The following is a 15,095-nucleotide window of genomic DNA, read 5'->3' as shown; positions in this document are numbered from 1 at the left end:
AGCCCAGCATCTACATTTTGTCATTGTCATTAATGGTCATGTTACAATACATTTAACTAAGTGTACACAATAGAAGAGACTGCAGTTTTATTAGGATGTGTCTTTATAATTCACTCAGGTATCTAGATTACTGTAGCTACCTCAATAAGCACATCTCACTACAGATAGAAAAAAAGGGGGGGGGATATAAATTGGAATCATAAATTACATAGCCTAAGATCTATGCACATGGAAAGCTGCAAATATTTACTTAAGAAAACTTGTATGTCTAGATGAGATAATCTGGTAGCTCAACAGGAGTTTTCAAAGTTATTGTGACAACTGCATTATTTTTTTATATTGCCACTGTGGCGAAGCAGATGGTGATGTCAGTGGCAGCAATTTTAAAGCTAGTTAGTTTTAGTCTTTTTTTAAAAAAAAGGCTCAATTTAAAAGTTTGTCAGGTCACTCATATTAATGAACAGATTTACACTTTTTAGATATTTTCCCTGAGAACGCATCAAACTAAAAAGTTTCAAAAACAAGGCCCAACTAAGAATGCTATTGTTTAATCTCCTTATTTGTTTACTGGAGGATGTGATTAAACACTCAGTTTGGTAGTATCTTTGCACAGGCAAGTTAAATGGAGACTGAAGAAGGGAGTACCAGGCAAAGAATGGCAATAGGAAATCTAATGAAGAAGTTACAGCAATGCACTTGGGCAAGACTACTACTAAACAAAAGTTTGTTGATTAATTAGCCTCATCTACTTGGCATTATTCCTCCCATTTGACAGAACATATACATAATTAACAGCAATTCAGATCATTTAATATTTTGGAACAAAAAATACTGGCGGGGTGGGAGAGGAAAATGAGACACCTTCACCGCTGCCAGATATGAACCATTATAGCATACATGCACAGAGAAAAAAAATTACAGAGACAAGCCATGGGGCAGATCTTCTGCTGATGTAACTTGACATATCACTTTCTACTGAAGCCAGTGGAGCTAAGACACCGGTCAATTTCACCTGTGCTCTTCAGAATCTTGTGGGCAGCAGCCAACCAGATATTTATTTCAAATTTACTAGTCATATTCATTTCACTCTCTTGAGTAGTGAAAGTATTCATGAGTGTGGGGAACCCAGAAAATACAGGCTCTGAAGCATTAAAGGAGGATACTTTGATGGAAGAAGGAAAAGAGAGAAAAAAGGATGTGAGAAAGTGGTGCTTCAAATTTAAGTCAGCTATCTTCTATACAGACTAATAAAATGAATACATCAAAGGTTTGTCTCAACTCTCAGAGTGTTACACAAGAAATGGAAGTTTCTAATAAATTCAGATGCATTAGGAAGAACTGGATCAAATCCTAATCAAACAGTACAGGATATGCTGATTCATCAATGTCAACCACACAAGAGTAGAACTTCAGATACATTAAAGAAGTGGTTCTCAATCTTTCCAGACTACTTCTAGCAACTTCTAGCTGTTGAGTAAAGCCTTTAGATTTCTTAAAACTTGAGATATTTCATTTGTATATATTACTTATATTTAAGCTAACTTTAATTTTTTGGATACGCATAATGATGTAGAAAACTGAATATCTATTATGAATTCATTACAGCTCAATACAGTCTTGGACATTGGAACCTGTTCTATTGAGACAGGAAATGTTGGCAAAAACAGAGCAAAGACTGATGTATCTGAACAGTGCCATGGGGCATTTAACTTCCTTTTAGAGCACTACTAGAAGTCAGAAAGAAGGCACATTGACTTTAATATTTCACCTATAGGAAACAAACAGATTGCACTACTAATTAGCACTGTTTCATCACTGGGCAAAGCCCTTGAATACACAGCTTTCTATCCCAAAGTAGAATTCTATCAAAAGAACTACATCTCCCCAAACGTTTTGGTCATTTCTAGAGATAGGACCTATGCTAGAGGCCCCAGAGAAACACCCTCACACCCCAACTTTGAAAGGGTTTGAGTTTTGTATCCAAATGTTGAGGCTTGTACTCTATTCTAATCAGTTGAATAACTATACATAATCCCAAATGAAGCCTCTTATTCCCCAGACTGGCAGGAGTGTTGCAACAGCTGTTACACTCTTTACAGATGAGTATAGGAGATGGATGGTCCAAAAAGGAAGTGAATCATACATTCTATTGCCTTTCCTTGGGGGAATTGACAAGGAACAAAAGCATCTCCTCTCCACTTCTGTAAAATTAAGCCCATAAGTAGAAGAGGGGGAAAATCCTGGGAAGTAATGGTAAACCTAATAATAGAGACCATCTTAAACCCACCACTACCGCATGCTGCTTTGGATGATGGCAATAGCGATAAACTTATTTTTTCTCCTCCATCCTGGTTATGGGAAAAAATTAAGTCTGGAATGAATGTGTGAAAGGAAAACTACAAAAAACACACAAGCATTCAGCTATTGTTTTCCCACAGATAAGCACAGTCAAGTAGAGGAGGTCACCTGCTCTTAACAGTACCCTAGTTACTAGGCTGAGATACAGAGGAATGTCAAAATTCCTCTCTCAAAGAATCAGTTTGTGGATGCACCATAATACTAGCCACTAATGTGGGTGGATGGGGGAAGAGAAACTAGCAGACTAGGACAGTGTCTGCACAGCTTATTGATAGCAGTAGGTGTTCCCTAGCCCCTGTAGGAAGTAGAGGGAGGGACATGGGGGGAGGGGGAGAGGAGGACAGCAATTTCTACTCATAACTAGGGGGCAATTCCCACTCCTAAAATACACTGGGAGCAGGATCTTTGCTACATCCAAATTTGTTACATCCAAATCAGTCTGAGCAGCAAAACAGTTTTAAAGTGATGCCTTTAGTACACGTTTAAGAATGTTCATATTGAAACTGCTGTACACATATTGAGTAATATCAGATCTGTAGATCATACTTTTCAAAGGAAAAGGAACACAATATTTTAATTTAATGGAGCATTTTATTTTTTGTCTCACTCGTGATTTTATTGTACAGAATTTCACCTATAACCATTCTTCAAAGATGGAGAGCAATAAGGAGCTTTTCCCCAGTTCAGAAGACAAGCATTCGAAATAATGTTGTTTCCCAACCACAGTTACTGCCATTTGAAAGAGACACAAAATTTTGTATTTGCATACACAAATTAACAAGTGAAATGTACAGCGTACAAAGTGATATTTAGAATTCATATTTGTTCCCTTTAGTCCATACCTCCTGTTTGCTACCAAATATATTTCTCCGTAAGATATCTCCCAAACTCACTGAAACAGCACTGCCTTTGAATGCTCACCCACCACAATCCTCACCACAGTACTTAGATGTCTGGATCTCAACAATAGCTTTACAAAGAAGTAAATGGAGCAACTAGTTGCTAATCACAGTTACAGCAACAGAAAACACTGGGCATGTATAGCTAGAAATCTAATCTGTCAAAATGTGGGTAGTAAATGAAGAACGGCTCATATTAATCACAACTTAAAATATGACCATTGAACACATCCTGAGAAAATTCTCATATGAAACATATCCCTTAAAAGTATAACTGAAAAAAACAAAGCCACTTTTAGTTCAGTGCACAAGTAAAACAGACAATGAAAACTAGTGACTGTGTGGCAGGTGGCCACCGGACAATATAAAGACATTTTAGTTTGAAAAGCTAGCCTTTTGATTCCAAGGATACTTTTAGACGGTGGTAAAAGACAGAGTGTTAATATTTGATTTCTGATTGGGAAAAATAAGCCACAAAGATTTGTCCTCTATGCAGATAAAAAGGCATGTGTATGTGTACATACAGAGCTGACTTAAGAGGACCACCCAAGGGGCAGTAAAAAATGGGTTACTTACAGGTTGGTCTTTAACTGAAGGTCGAACTACATGGTCCTGGAAACCTCGGGACACTTCAGAAGAGTTGCTTAAACCTGAGGTTTGACTTTGGAAGTAGGCTGTTTGCCCGGCTAGATTCTGCCCTGCGCACACACTTATACGGGAAATAGCAGGGACTTGATTCAGCTAATTACAGCGAAGCCAGCAAGTGTATCCCGTCGGGTGATTCCTCCTCCCCCTCCCCGCTCAGCTGCAGCCCAGAGAGGAAAGGGTCAGCCCCCCCCTTCCTTACCTCATTCTCCCAGCCCCTGCTGGCTGCTCTGGGCGGATCCTGGGAGGCAATTAAAGAAACCCTACTGAGAGCCCACGTTTGCTGAGTGTGTTCAGTCCTGGAGCTAGGGTGAGGTGGTGCGGGTTGCGGCGCGCGCCCCCTCCCTCCCCCGAGGGAGATGCTGCCTGCGCTCCCCTCCGCAACACGGGCTGCAGCTGGAAGAAAACCCGGCGGCCAGCAGCTGCGTCCTTCCCCACACCAGCGAGCGCCCTCTCCTCGCACCCCCCCCCCCCCGCTCCTGCCCGGCTCAGGGCACCCCCACCCCCTTGTTCTCGCCTCGCGCAGCCCCGTCCCACCGCGTGCGCAAGTAGCGAGGCGCCCCCCCCCCCGTTTCCCGCACCTGGCGGGGGCCGGGAAGCCCCGCCGTGTCTATGCCAGTCCCTCTCTATGGTTTCTCCGTTCCGCCCAGAGGCGACAGGGGGCGCTGCAAGCTGGGGTCCCTGGCTCCTCGGGGCGGGGCTGTCTCTCCATGCCCTAAGCTGACCCCAGAGCCCCAGCAGCCGCAGGGATTCCCCCACCCACCGCCACCGCTTCTCTCCCCTGTAGGCTGCACAACGCACTGGCCCCTGGGCTGCCACTCAGCCCGTCCCCAGTCTCCCCCTCCCATTACGCCCGGGAGGAGAAAGCCTCGCAACCATGGCTGCGGCTCAGCGGACAACAGCATTTCCAGCATCAATCACTGAGCGGGGCGTGAAGAGAAACACACCCGTGTGAAAGCTGGAACAGCTCATGACGCAATCGGGGCCCATCAATATGTGTCTTGTTCTGCAGCTGAGGGGGAAGGGCTGTACCCGCCTCCCTCTCTTCAACTTCAGGGGACTCACGGTGGCGCACAATTGCAGATGAAGCCCCAGCGACCAAGATCACTCCCCACAATGCAAGAGTGCAGCATGGACCTACGTTTACTTTTAATGTCCTTTCCCGCTCTGAAGTTGAAGATACTGAGTAGGGAGTTAAGCAAGCAATAAATATACAATCCCGTGGAAGGAGCCAGGTTGTGTAGAAAAGAACAGCATTTCAGCCTCCAGTGAAGTCACAGTGACACAGGTGCTGGAACTAGGGGTGCTGCAGCACTCCCTGGCTTGCAGTGGTTTCCATCATATACAGGATTTACAGTTTGGTTCAACGGCTCTCAGCACCCCACTGTACAAGTTGTTCAGATATCTTGCACAGAGGTGCAAATATTTGATTTTCTTAGTGGTGGGGCCTTTGAAAAAGACAGAACCAGCATCTACATTAAAATGAGATTGTTCTTCTTCTTTCCGGGAACAAAATCGATTTTAAGTTGCAGTAGAAGGAAAGGGGATTTTTATGGCCGTGTTATTACTTCTTTTTAATTCTGCGGGAAGAGACGCGAGGTCTCACTGCGCCTGAGCCCAACCCCTCCACTTCATCGCCCAGCCAGGCGCGAGCCCTCCCAGGGAAGCCCCAGCAGCTCAGGTCCAGCTGATCTGGTTTCTGAGCTAACGCACACACCGGCCGGAACGCTGGGCAAAGCCAGAGCGAAAGAAACGAAGAATTCGACCAAACCTGCGATACGGTCCCAACCTCGCTCAGCAAAAGCATGGAAGAGAAGGCGGCACGCGTGACAACTCTATAACGCAGCCTTCCCCTGGCCCCTTGTGTCAGTGCCCCAGTAGTCGGGAATTGCCATGTAAACAACATCCATGTCTATAACAACATACATGATCCACTCACACGCAGGCTTCACTCGCGCTATTCACATGTCACAGCCTTGCTCCCGTTTTCAGGGCCACTTACCTTTTCTGCCTCCAGTCGCACGGATCCCCCTGAGGCCCCTCTCCCCAGGGGCAGCTTGAATGCGCACTGCCTCCTCTCTCTCACTCCCCACTGCCTTGGTCTGCCGCTGGGCTCTTCCCCGGGAATCCGGGATAATGCCACCACCTCCGCCCATCTCACTGCAGCCGGGACCAGGCAGCAGGAAGAAGGAGGTAACACGCAGGCGCAGCACTAGGCGGGGCTGCCTCAGGTGACAATGCTACCCTAGTCTCTCCAAGCACGTAGCAAAGGGCAATAAAGCCGGGTGGTTTTTAAATTTCTCTCCACTCTCTGGGCAACATCAAGATCCCACTGGAGTCCGTGGTGAACGTCTCCTTTAACTTCAGTAGTATAGCATCAGGCTCACGCTTTGCACGTGCACCTGTAGTTCTTCTAGCCTAGGAGCTATTGCTTTGGACAGAAGGACAGGAAGGAATAATGACAAAAAGGTTGTGGCTTGGGCTAAACCCATGTCATTTACAGGGAAAGGACTCACACACCGAGACCCCCATCCTGCAAACGCCTATGTACCCACTTACCTTCAAGTATCCAAATAGTCTAGTGCCTAATTAAACAAGTGTGTAAATGTCTGCTAGATGGCATGACTAGTGTACTGAAACTATTCACAGAATGAAGAAAGAGAGGGGACCCCTTTGGTTCTGTTCAGAAAGGACAGTCTCTGGGATTTTTGTTTATGGGCTTGGGGTTTTGTTTTTTAAATGTAACTTCTATCATTTTCCCACTCTGGCCTCCGAAAACTTCTCCATGTCTACTGATTTCCATGGAGTTAAAAGATGTCTTATTTTTCTCCATAAAAGGTTCCCCTTTGCAAAATTCAAATATCTGCAGATATAGCAGCGTGAAGGGGAGTGGTGTTTAAGAAAACTGTCATGGCAAAAAGATTAAACCAAATATTGAAACATTTTAAATTCAGTGTTATACGTTATTTCTTTCAGAGAGGCTTAGAAACACCTAAATTTTCCAATAAATGATCATGAAGAACTGGTGGTCATTCACTTGAGACAAAATAATACAATGTATTACAAACAGTGGGAAATAAATGGGTTGTATCTTTAGATATCTAATTGGTAATTTTGAATAATGATATAGGTCCTAATACTACAAAAATAATGCACATTCTTAACTTTATGTAGTGGGAGTAATGGCGTAATCCAGTGAGGTCAATGGTACTATGCATAATATATAAAATTAAACACTTGCATCTTTGTAGGACTGGGGCATTTGTCTAAATAAATTCATCTGTGGCAGTATGTGACAGGGTCATCTGTACTGGCCCAAGTGCAGTACTGGCTACTGATCTATCCACCTTGACCCCTGTCATAGCTCTTTAAGAACTAAATGGTCTATTATAGATACAACAACCTGCAGAGAGAAGGGGCAAGGCTCCTCCCTCAACCAACTGGGGATAAACTGGGAGAAGGGGACAAGCATAAATGCTGCTTCCTCCCACATAGCAGGGCAGTTTCCAGCTTGTATCCACCGAAGGGAATAACAAGCTTCCTGTAGGGCCCTGAGTTAGTAGGGAGTAGATATCAGTAGGAGGAGACCACAAAACCCTCTGAACTTGAGGACTAAGTGGGGGCAGTTGAGGGAAACAAATTGCAGCCCAGCTCCAGGAGGACAGCTGGGGGGTCCTGCTATAAGGAGGAGACTGAGAGGTTATCCTAAAGTAATAGTAGCTTGAACTACCCAGCTCCCCCAGGAGGGCTGAGGACTCCTGCCATAAGGAGAGACATAAAGACTAACATAGAATACTTGAGGTGACTGGAAAGGGAACCTAAAGGGCAGGCTTCAGAGGAACTCTCAAAACCAGAGGCATCTTTTATTTATTCAGGACTCTTTGTTCTGCCCCCCTTTGTATGAGGTTTTGTAATAAACAAGCCCTGAGGCGAGTATTATTGAGACAAGCATTATGAGTGCCTGACCTGGAGTTACTGGCTTCCTGAGAAGGGAAACTGAGACAAGGAGTTCATACAGTGCAGCACTAACTCAGCAGGGGGTGCTACAGGGCAGGCTTGCCCTAAAACAAAGCTATTTCCCATTTGATCACATATGGGAATCACTTATCACACTTTATCAGAGGAAAGTGTGTCATGGGAGAAAATAATCTGTGCAGGAGGATTAATCTTTTGTTAAATGCTATTGCCAACATTGATGTCATTGTAACTATTTATATAGAAAGAAGGTAAAAGCCTTCTCTAAACACACTCAACATAGCCCTTAGAAAGTAGTCTGTTTCTGGAGATGAAGCCTTTACAGACTCCATTCTTGCTCCCAGATAAGCATCACCCTTTCCATTCCCATCTCAGTCCCTCCTCCCCAATGAGTCAAAACCCAGGATCTCAGTGACATCAGAAAGAGGGTAGGCAAAACAGGCATGTAAATACATTCTCAGAACCAGTTATTAGAAGCAGACTAAGTTCAAGCTGTACCTTATTGGGCTAGGAGGAATTTCCACAATCCCAACCTTTGAAAAACACTCCAAGAGTTTATCTGCCTGGAGAAATTTACGGGGGCAGGGAGCAGGTGTACACATACACACCATTATAATCCATATGGATATTCTTATGTGGAATAAATGTCCATTAAGGGCGTCATACTGGTAAATTTCCCCTTGTAGACAAGCCCTAAAGTCCTACTCATGATTTTAAAACGACTTTAGCACAATTTAAAATACATTAGCAATTGTCTGGGTTTATCTGCTACAATACTCAACTAATATCACTATTGTGCTTCCCTACTTTCTGCCATTTGAAAGCTGTAAACAGAGGAAAAAATAGGTCCCACACCTTTTATACCCATTAAAATACACTGACTAGAAGACAGTTATTATTTTTCAACTCTGTCTCTCCAAAACAAATTTACAAAATAAGGCTCTGATCTTGCAAACACACATGTCCATGAATAACTTTTTGCTCACATCTGTATCCTACTGAGTAAAACTGGTACTATGGCTCAGGGCCCCATTGTGTTAGTCATTGTAAAAACAAAGAGTAAGAGTCTCTGCCCCAAAGAGATTATCATCTAAATACATAAATCAAAGGATGGGGAGGAAAATGATACAATAAATAGTTACTTGTTGCTGAAAATTGGCTCTGCACCAATATTCATAGCTAGTTTTGCCTACCTGCTTCCAAATGTCACTGGCCCCTGTGGGGTTGGGGAGCCTTGGTATTGAGTTCAATGAGTACACTGGTGTTTGTGAAGCTACTCATGTGCATACGTGTTTGCAGGACTGGGACCTAAGACAAACCACAGTGGGCACATTTTCTGCTGGCATAAATACATGCAGTTCCACTGCTTTCAGTGGAGTTCTTCCCATCTACCCCATCAGAGAATTTGGGCCAGTATTTTCTGAATACCTTTTTTCCCTTTCCTGGTAAGAACATATTCAGTATTTTAAAAAATGAAAGTACTGATCAGTTCTTGAGATTTTTTATTTCAGACATAGTAATTTTGGGGGGGTGAGAGGGAAGATACAGGAATTTGCATTCATGCTCTAGAAAGTTTAGTTTAAATAAATAATGATATCCTTAGATAAAGAAAGGAGTTCTCTGCTGATTTAATAATAAAAAAAGTATCACAGTATTTTTTTTATTGTTAAGACTACACTAGTTGCCCTCTTGGCTTCTTGAAAATGAAAATAACAAAATAGTATAAATCCATCAGATGAAAATCTTAATTATATAATATTATATATAATTATATAAATCAGATAAACTATTTTGTTTTTCATTCTCAAGTAGCCAAGAGAGGAAGCAGTAATTTTAAAATCAGAGACACTATGAAATATGTATGGGCCATCCATACAGAAACAAACTGTTCAATTATAATTATAGTAAAAATATGTGTTACATCATCTCTAGCTCTTGTTGGTGATTTCCCAATGTTTTTATTTTCCAAAGATTGTAAAAGATGTTCTTTTGACTAATAATCAGATACAATTAACTTACAATCTTAGCAGTTGCGTTTCTAAAACCCCAGCTGCATTTTAACATTAAAAATTGAAGATGAGAGATTTTGAACTAGGGGTGGAATCTATGAAGGAGTTTAGGGGTTTCAACACTGAGCCTTGTCGTGCCTAACTTCTAGGCACCTAGAAAATCACAGGAACAATACTAGAATCCAATAAGCCAAGTTAGGCTTTTTGACTCCCTATACAGGTCTGTCGCATCTTACGCGCATTTAACATGCACGATTTCAGATTTACGCGGTCCGCAAAAACAAAACAAAGAGAAAAATAACAATTTTAATACTGTACCTGTAGTGTGGGCGATTCCACCTACCATTCAACTCAATGTCATTTTGACTATACGCGGTTTTCGCTTTACACACTAACCGCAGAATGGAACCCCCACGTAAGATGAGACTCGCCTGTACAATTAATGGAGAGACAGGCACATAAGAATGTAATCCATGAAAGCCAGCACAGTAGGTAGGGAACCACCTAAACTAGCCAATGGGAGATGCCAACAACAATGGTGTGGGCAAAGTCCTGCCCCTCTCTTGGAGATAGGCACCTGTCTCCGCTTAGCCATCCATGAATGGAAACCAGCTGCCTGGAGTCAGACAGTTTAGGCATATAACTCATTTCTTGCAGGAATGACTAACGTGCCTGCCTTGCTTCATATGTAATGGTAAGAGGAGGAGAAGATGGTAGCAGCAGCCAACTTATAACATCGCCTAGTGATTAGTGTGCTCAGCTGGGATGCAGGAGACCTAGGCTCAATTCATCCCTCTCTACCAGAGGGAGAGAAAGGATTTAAAGAGGGGTCTCCCATTTCACAATAATCTACCCACTCAGCTATGGGATATTCTGATATTTTAATAGTTGGGGCCTACAAATTTACCCTAATTGTGAGCTCAACTGTAAAAAGTATGTGTAAGTTCATAAGATGTCACAATACCCTATAATGTTGACAGGAAAAGTTGTAAAAGAGAGACTGATTGAATTAGTCCAGCAAAAAGTTCTGATATAATTCAAGGACAGTTATGATCATGTTTGGTAATCAAAACAAGCATGGAACCAGAAATCAATGAACCAGAACTGGTATGTCAGGAACTAGACCTAATTGGTGGACAAAATAATAGGAGGATGGGCTAACCCATCCCTCGCTTTTGGGGTCCTTAAAGAAAGAGATCGTGGGGCAAAAAAATGGCTACAGGATAAATCTTCACTGCCATGGCTACCACCCCCACCATCTCCTGGAACCCTGGGCCTTCATCATCCTGGGAGATGCCCTGACCAGACTGGGCTAGAGAGAGGTACCCAGCTGACATTGCCACCTTTACTAGCTCCAGCTGAATCCCAAACACCATCGGGGATATTGGACTTCAGTGAGAACAGCTCCATCCATTTCAATTAATTTCTTCTCTTTCCCCCCAAAAAGGCAGTTATTGCCATCTTTGATACCATCTAAAGGACAGTCAAAGAAGGAGAGTGTGGGAAGTTCCTTCTAAGAACTCTCTCCAGCAAAGGGAAATAAGGGATGTTGTTACAATGAAAGCCTTCCTTAATATTGTACATTTCAAATGCTCTAATTATTTTTCCTTCTTTACTTTATCTTTAATAAAAGACTAAAAAAATGTTTAATGGTGTGTTTGCAATGCTACCAAGCAGACTGAGGGTCTCTGTATACCAAACCTCAAACCTTGTGTAAAACGGTGTTTAATGTTGGACAATGATTGGGTTATGTTAATACCTTTAGCCTAGATATTCCATCTACATTAATACAACAGGGCTTCCTCAGTCTCTCCTGTTGAAGTTTTTCCCACTGTGGGTAAATATGAAAGCGGGCCTGGATGCAGCGTCTCCCACCTCCCTGGTGGGTGCTCTAACCACTGGACTACAGCGTCATTCTCACACTCATGAGTCCATTGACTTATCCCCTGCCGATAAAGACTCCTAAATAGTCAGGGAGAGAGAGCAAGAGTGAGAGACACACACACACACACACACACAGTTGCAGCTAGCTCTGCTGCCTGGGAGGTGTAAAAACCCCTGGTCAAATCCTCGCTCCCCCTCTGGCCATAGGGAGGCCTGGTTCATTGAAAAAACAGTACTCGTCTTCCACCTTAGGGCAGGTTTTCATTATGACACCAGTGGAGGGGGGAAGGCATTGCTTATGTTTTTACCACTTACCCCATTGCTAGCACTCATGAAGCTGCATTGTTGCTGGAAAATGGATTCACAACAGAAGGATGATAAGGGGATTTGTAATGCAAAACACACATCTCTACATGACAGGTTAAAATCTGCCCCGTACTGCAAGAACTGAAAGCTGTTTCTAGATATCGGCTACAGAATTAACCACAAATACTACATTAGCACTATCATAACTATAAAGGGAAGGGTAACAACCCTCCTCTGTACAATACTATAAAATCCCTCCTGGTCAGAGACACCAAAATCCTTTTACCTGTAAATGGTTAAGAAGCTCAGGTAACCTGGCTGACACCTGACCCAAAGGACCAATAAGGGGACAAGATACTTTCAAATCTTGTGGGGGAGGGGGTTGAAAGGCTTTTGTTTGTGCTCTTTGTTTTGGTGGGTGTTCACTCTTGGGACTAAGAGGGACCGGACATCAATCCATGCGCTCCAAATCTTTCTGAACAAGTCTCTCATATTTCAAACTTGTAAGTAATCGCCAGGATTTTACAGAGATAATTTTTACCTTTTCTTTTAAATAAAATCCTTCTTTTAAGAACCTGACTAATTTTTCGATTGTCCAAAGACCCAGGGGTTTGGGTCTTTGATCACTTTGTAACCAATTGGTTAGGATATTAGTCTCAAGCCTCCCCAGGAAAGGGGGTGTAAGGGCTTAGGGGGGTATTTTGGGGGAAGAGGAACTCCAAGTGGTCCCTTCCCTGTTTCTTGTTAAATCACTTGGTGGTGGCAGCATACCAGGTTTTAACCTAAGCTGGTAAAAATAAGCTTAGGGGGCTTTCATGGGGATCCCCACATCTGTACCCTAGAGTTCAGAGTGGGGAAGAAATCCTGACAAGCACTATCATAGGGTTTTGTACCCTTAATGTAGTGGAGGGGGTGTTTTTAATATAGCTTACCATATAGTGGCTCTGTTTGTTTGTAGTCTCATTGCAGGTACTAATAGATAGTGTCCATTTCACACTTGGTGCTAATTCTAGCTGATGCCCCCACGGACGATTCAGCGAAGAGGCCTAGTAATGAATGGGTCTGGAGATGGAACTTTCTTACCCCTAGTCATGTTTCCTCAAGGCTGAAGTTGAGGCTTATTAGCATGATTATATAAAAATTCCAGTCATTGTACCTGTTCTGTGGCTAGCTTGAGGTCTTCTGTTTACAGGGCTCACCAGCTGGCACAACCATTTGATTCATTTTGTAAAAAACTACCAGCCAGAAAAAGCTTTAGGAACATGGTCAAGTTTAGCTTTAGTTCTAAATGAATTTAGTGGAAACAGCTCAGTCCTACTGAACAGCAATTCATATCACACAACTCAGCACATAATTTGGCACTACTAACAGTAGCGGGAGAGGGAGGATAAGCTCAAGTCTGAGTCATCATGGGCATTCCTAGAGAATATGAAGTCAGGGTTGAGGTCACCAGCAAGGAAGTGCAGAACTGCTTACGCTGTAGCTGCTTGTGTCCGGACTAAAAAGACTTGTTTCTGCTCCTTGTGTCTGTAAAGATGCTTTAGAAGGAGAAGAATTACATATTTTCTCAACAGTCCATCAGTGCTCTGAAATTGTCAGTTACAGCTGTCCTCAGTTCACCAAGCAGTACTTGTGTGGGAAAACAACCTAACAAACTACTAGAAACTGTGTACTGAAAAGCTTCTGACAAAAACCCCACAAGGTGAGAGAAAGGTCAGTTTAAACTTCACATCCAAGCTCGTGCTCTGCCTCTAACTTGACCTGTTGGTTGGACTTGTTATTATTATTATTAATACAATGACATAATGGAAGTCTCTTATGGGGGCATGGAATTTCAACCTTTTTGAGTGAATATTTTTGCTTATGACTGGCAGCAATGTCACAGTGTTGCCATTCATTCCTCTCCATAGCTTTTTCCTCCAATATAAGCCCAGACTGGTCACATCCCACTATCTAGTCAGTGGTCAGCCTCAAGGTCGGACTTTGGTTGCATTGGCTTTATTTTCTTTGATAACCTACCATCTTCTACAGTGTCCTCACCATCATAATCTTTTCAGTTGCAGCTAGTCCCTTATCCTGATTTCACATCCTACTGATGTGATTTCGTTTGTCTCTAAAATCATTCCACTCCCCACTTGCCCTCTTGCAATGAACTCTCCTCTACTGCCTCCAGCCTTCTGATGTCTGTTTCATTAAATACTGCTGCTTCCAGACCATACAGTAATACTGTTAATACTCTGGTTTGATAAATTTTCATCTTGGTACCCGATGTAATGTTATCAGTTCATAATTTCATCAATTTCTGTGCAACACTTCTAGCTAAAACACACCTTTTCTAACCTCATTCTTGGGGGAACCATCAGAACTGATCAATCTTCCTAGGCACTCATAAGATTTTACTTGTTCTACAACTTCACCGCTGCTGCATTTCAACACTTTATCTATTGTTATTTTTCCAAGATACAACCACTTCATCTTCCTGGTATACACTAAAAGTCTAAGTCAACTAACTTATTTTCCCAAGGTAGGGAAGACTACCATCACTAATTCAAATCTGTCTGCCAGTTGTACAGTTAAGAATGTAATCAAAAGTGACTAAAAATTCTATGCCCCCTTGTTTTACAACAAACTTTGAGTTGAACCAGTTGCTGAATTGTCCAACAGTTTTTATGGCATTGCAGGAGTCATTGTAGATGGATAACTGCAATTATAAATTCTTAACTGGAAATCCATATGATTCTACTACTTTTCATAATGCTTCCCTCCAAACTGAATCAAATGCCTCCTGAAGTTGATGAAAACAGAAAATATCTTTAATCCCTATTCTTGCTTCCCCCCCCCCATCAGAGTTGGAATATCTGATCTATGCAACGTCAGCCTTGTTTGAAGCTACAAGAAACATGTAATTAGTAACTTATTAAAAAGCAGATTTGACAAGATAAAGCAAAATGATATTTTGGCACTCAAAGGCCTATTAAATCAACACTTCTAGCATCTGCAGTTCACCCATCAATAATGA

General features: G+C 42.5%; 1 protein-coding gene across 4 annotated transcripts in view; it reads right to left on the bottom strand.

Moving 5' to 3' along the window:
* The window catches only part of FHDC1 (FH2 domain containing 1), a 55,459-nt gene extending 49,407 nt beyond the window's left edge, over positions 1–6,052 (bottom strand). Inside the window, exons 1-2 of one of the 4 annotated variants that reach the window (XM_039542641.1) lie at positions 4,105–4,321; positions 3,834–3,966 (exon numbers count right to left, since the gene is read on the bottom strand). The gene's annotated coding sequence lies outside the window, so the exon portion shown is untranslated. Of the gene's footprint in view, positions 1–3,833; positions 4,011–4,104; positions 4,322–5,904 lie in introns of those variants that run through there. The other 3 variants (XM_039542643.1, XM_039542644.1, XM_039542642.1) reach the window with 3 other exon arrangements.
* Between the last annotated feature and the right edge of the window lie 9,043 nt (positions 6,053–15,095).

This window comes from Mauremys reevesii, linkage group 5 (genome assembly GCF_016161935.1).
Source record: "Mauremys reevesii isolate NIE-2019 linkage group 5, ASM1616193v1, whole genome shotgun sequence".
Lineage (NCBI taxonomy): Eukaryota > Metazoa > Chordata > Testudines > Geoemydidae > Mauremys > Mauremys reevesii.
Note: the sequence above shows the minus strand (reverse complement) of the source record. Positions and strands in the feature narration are given on the sequence as shown.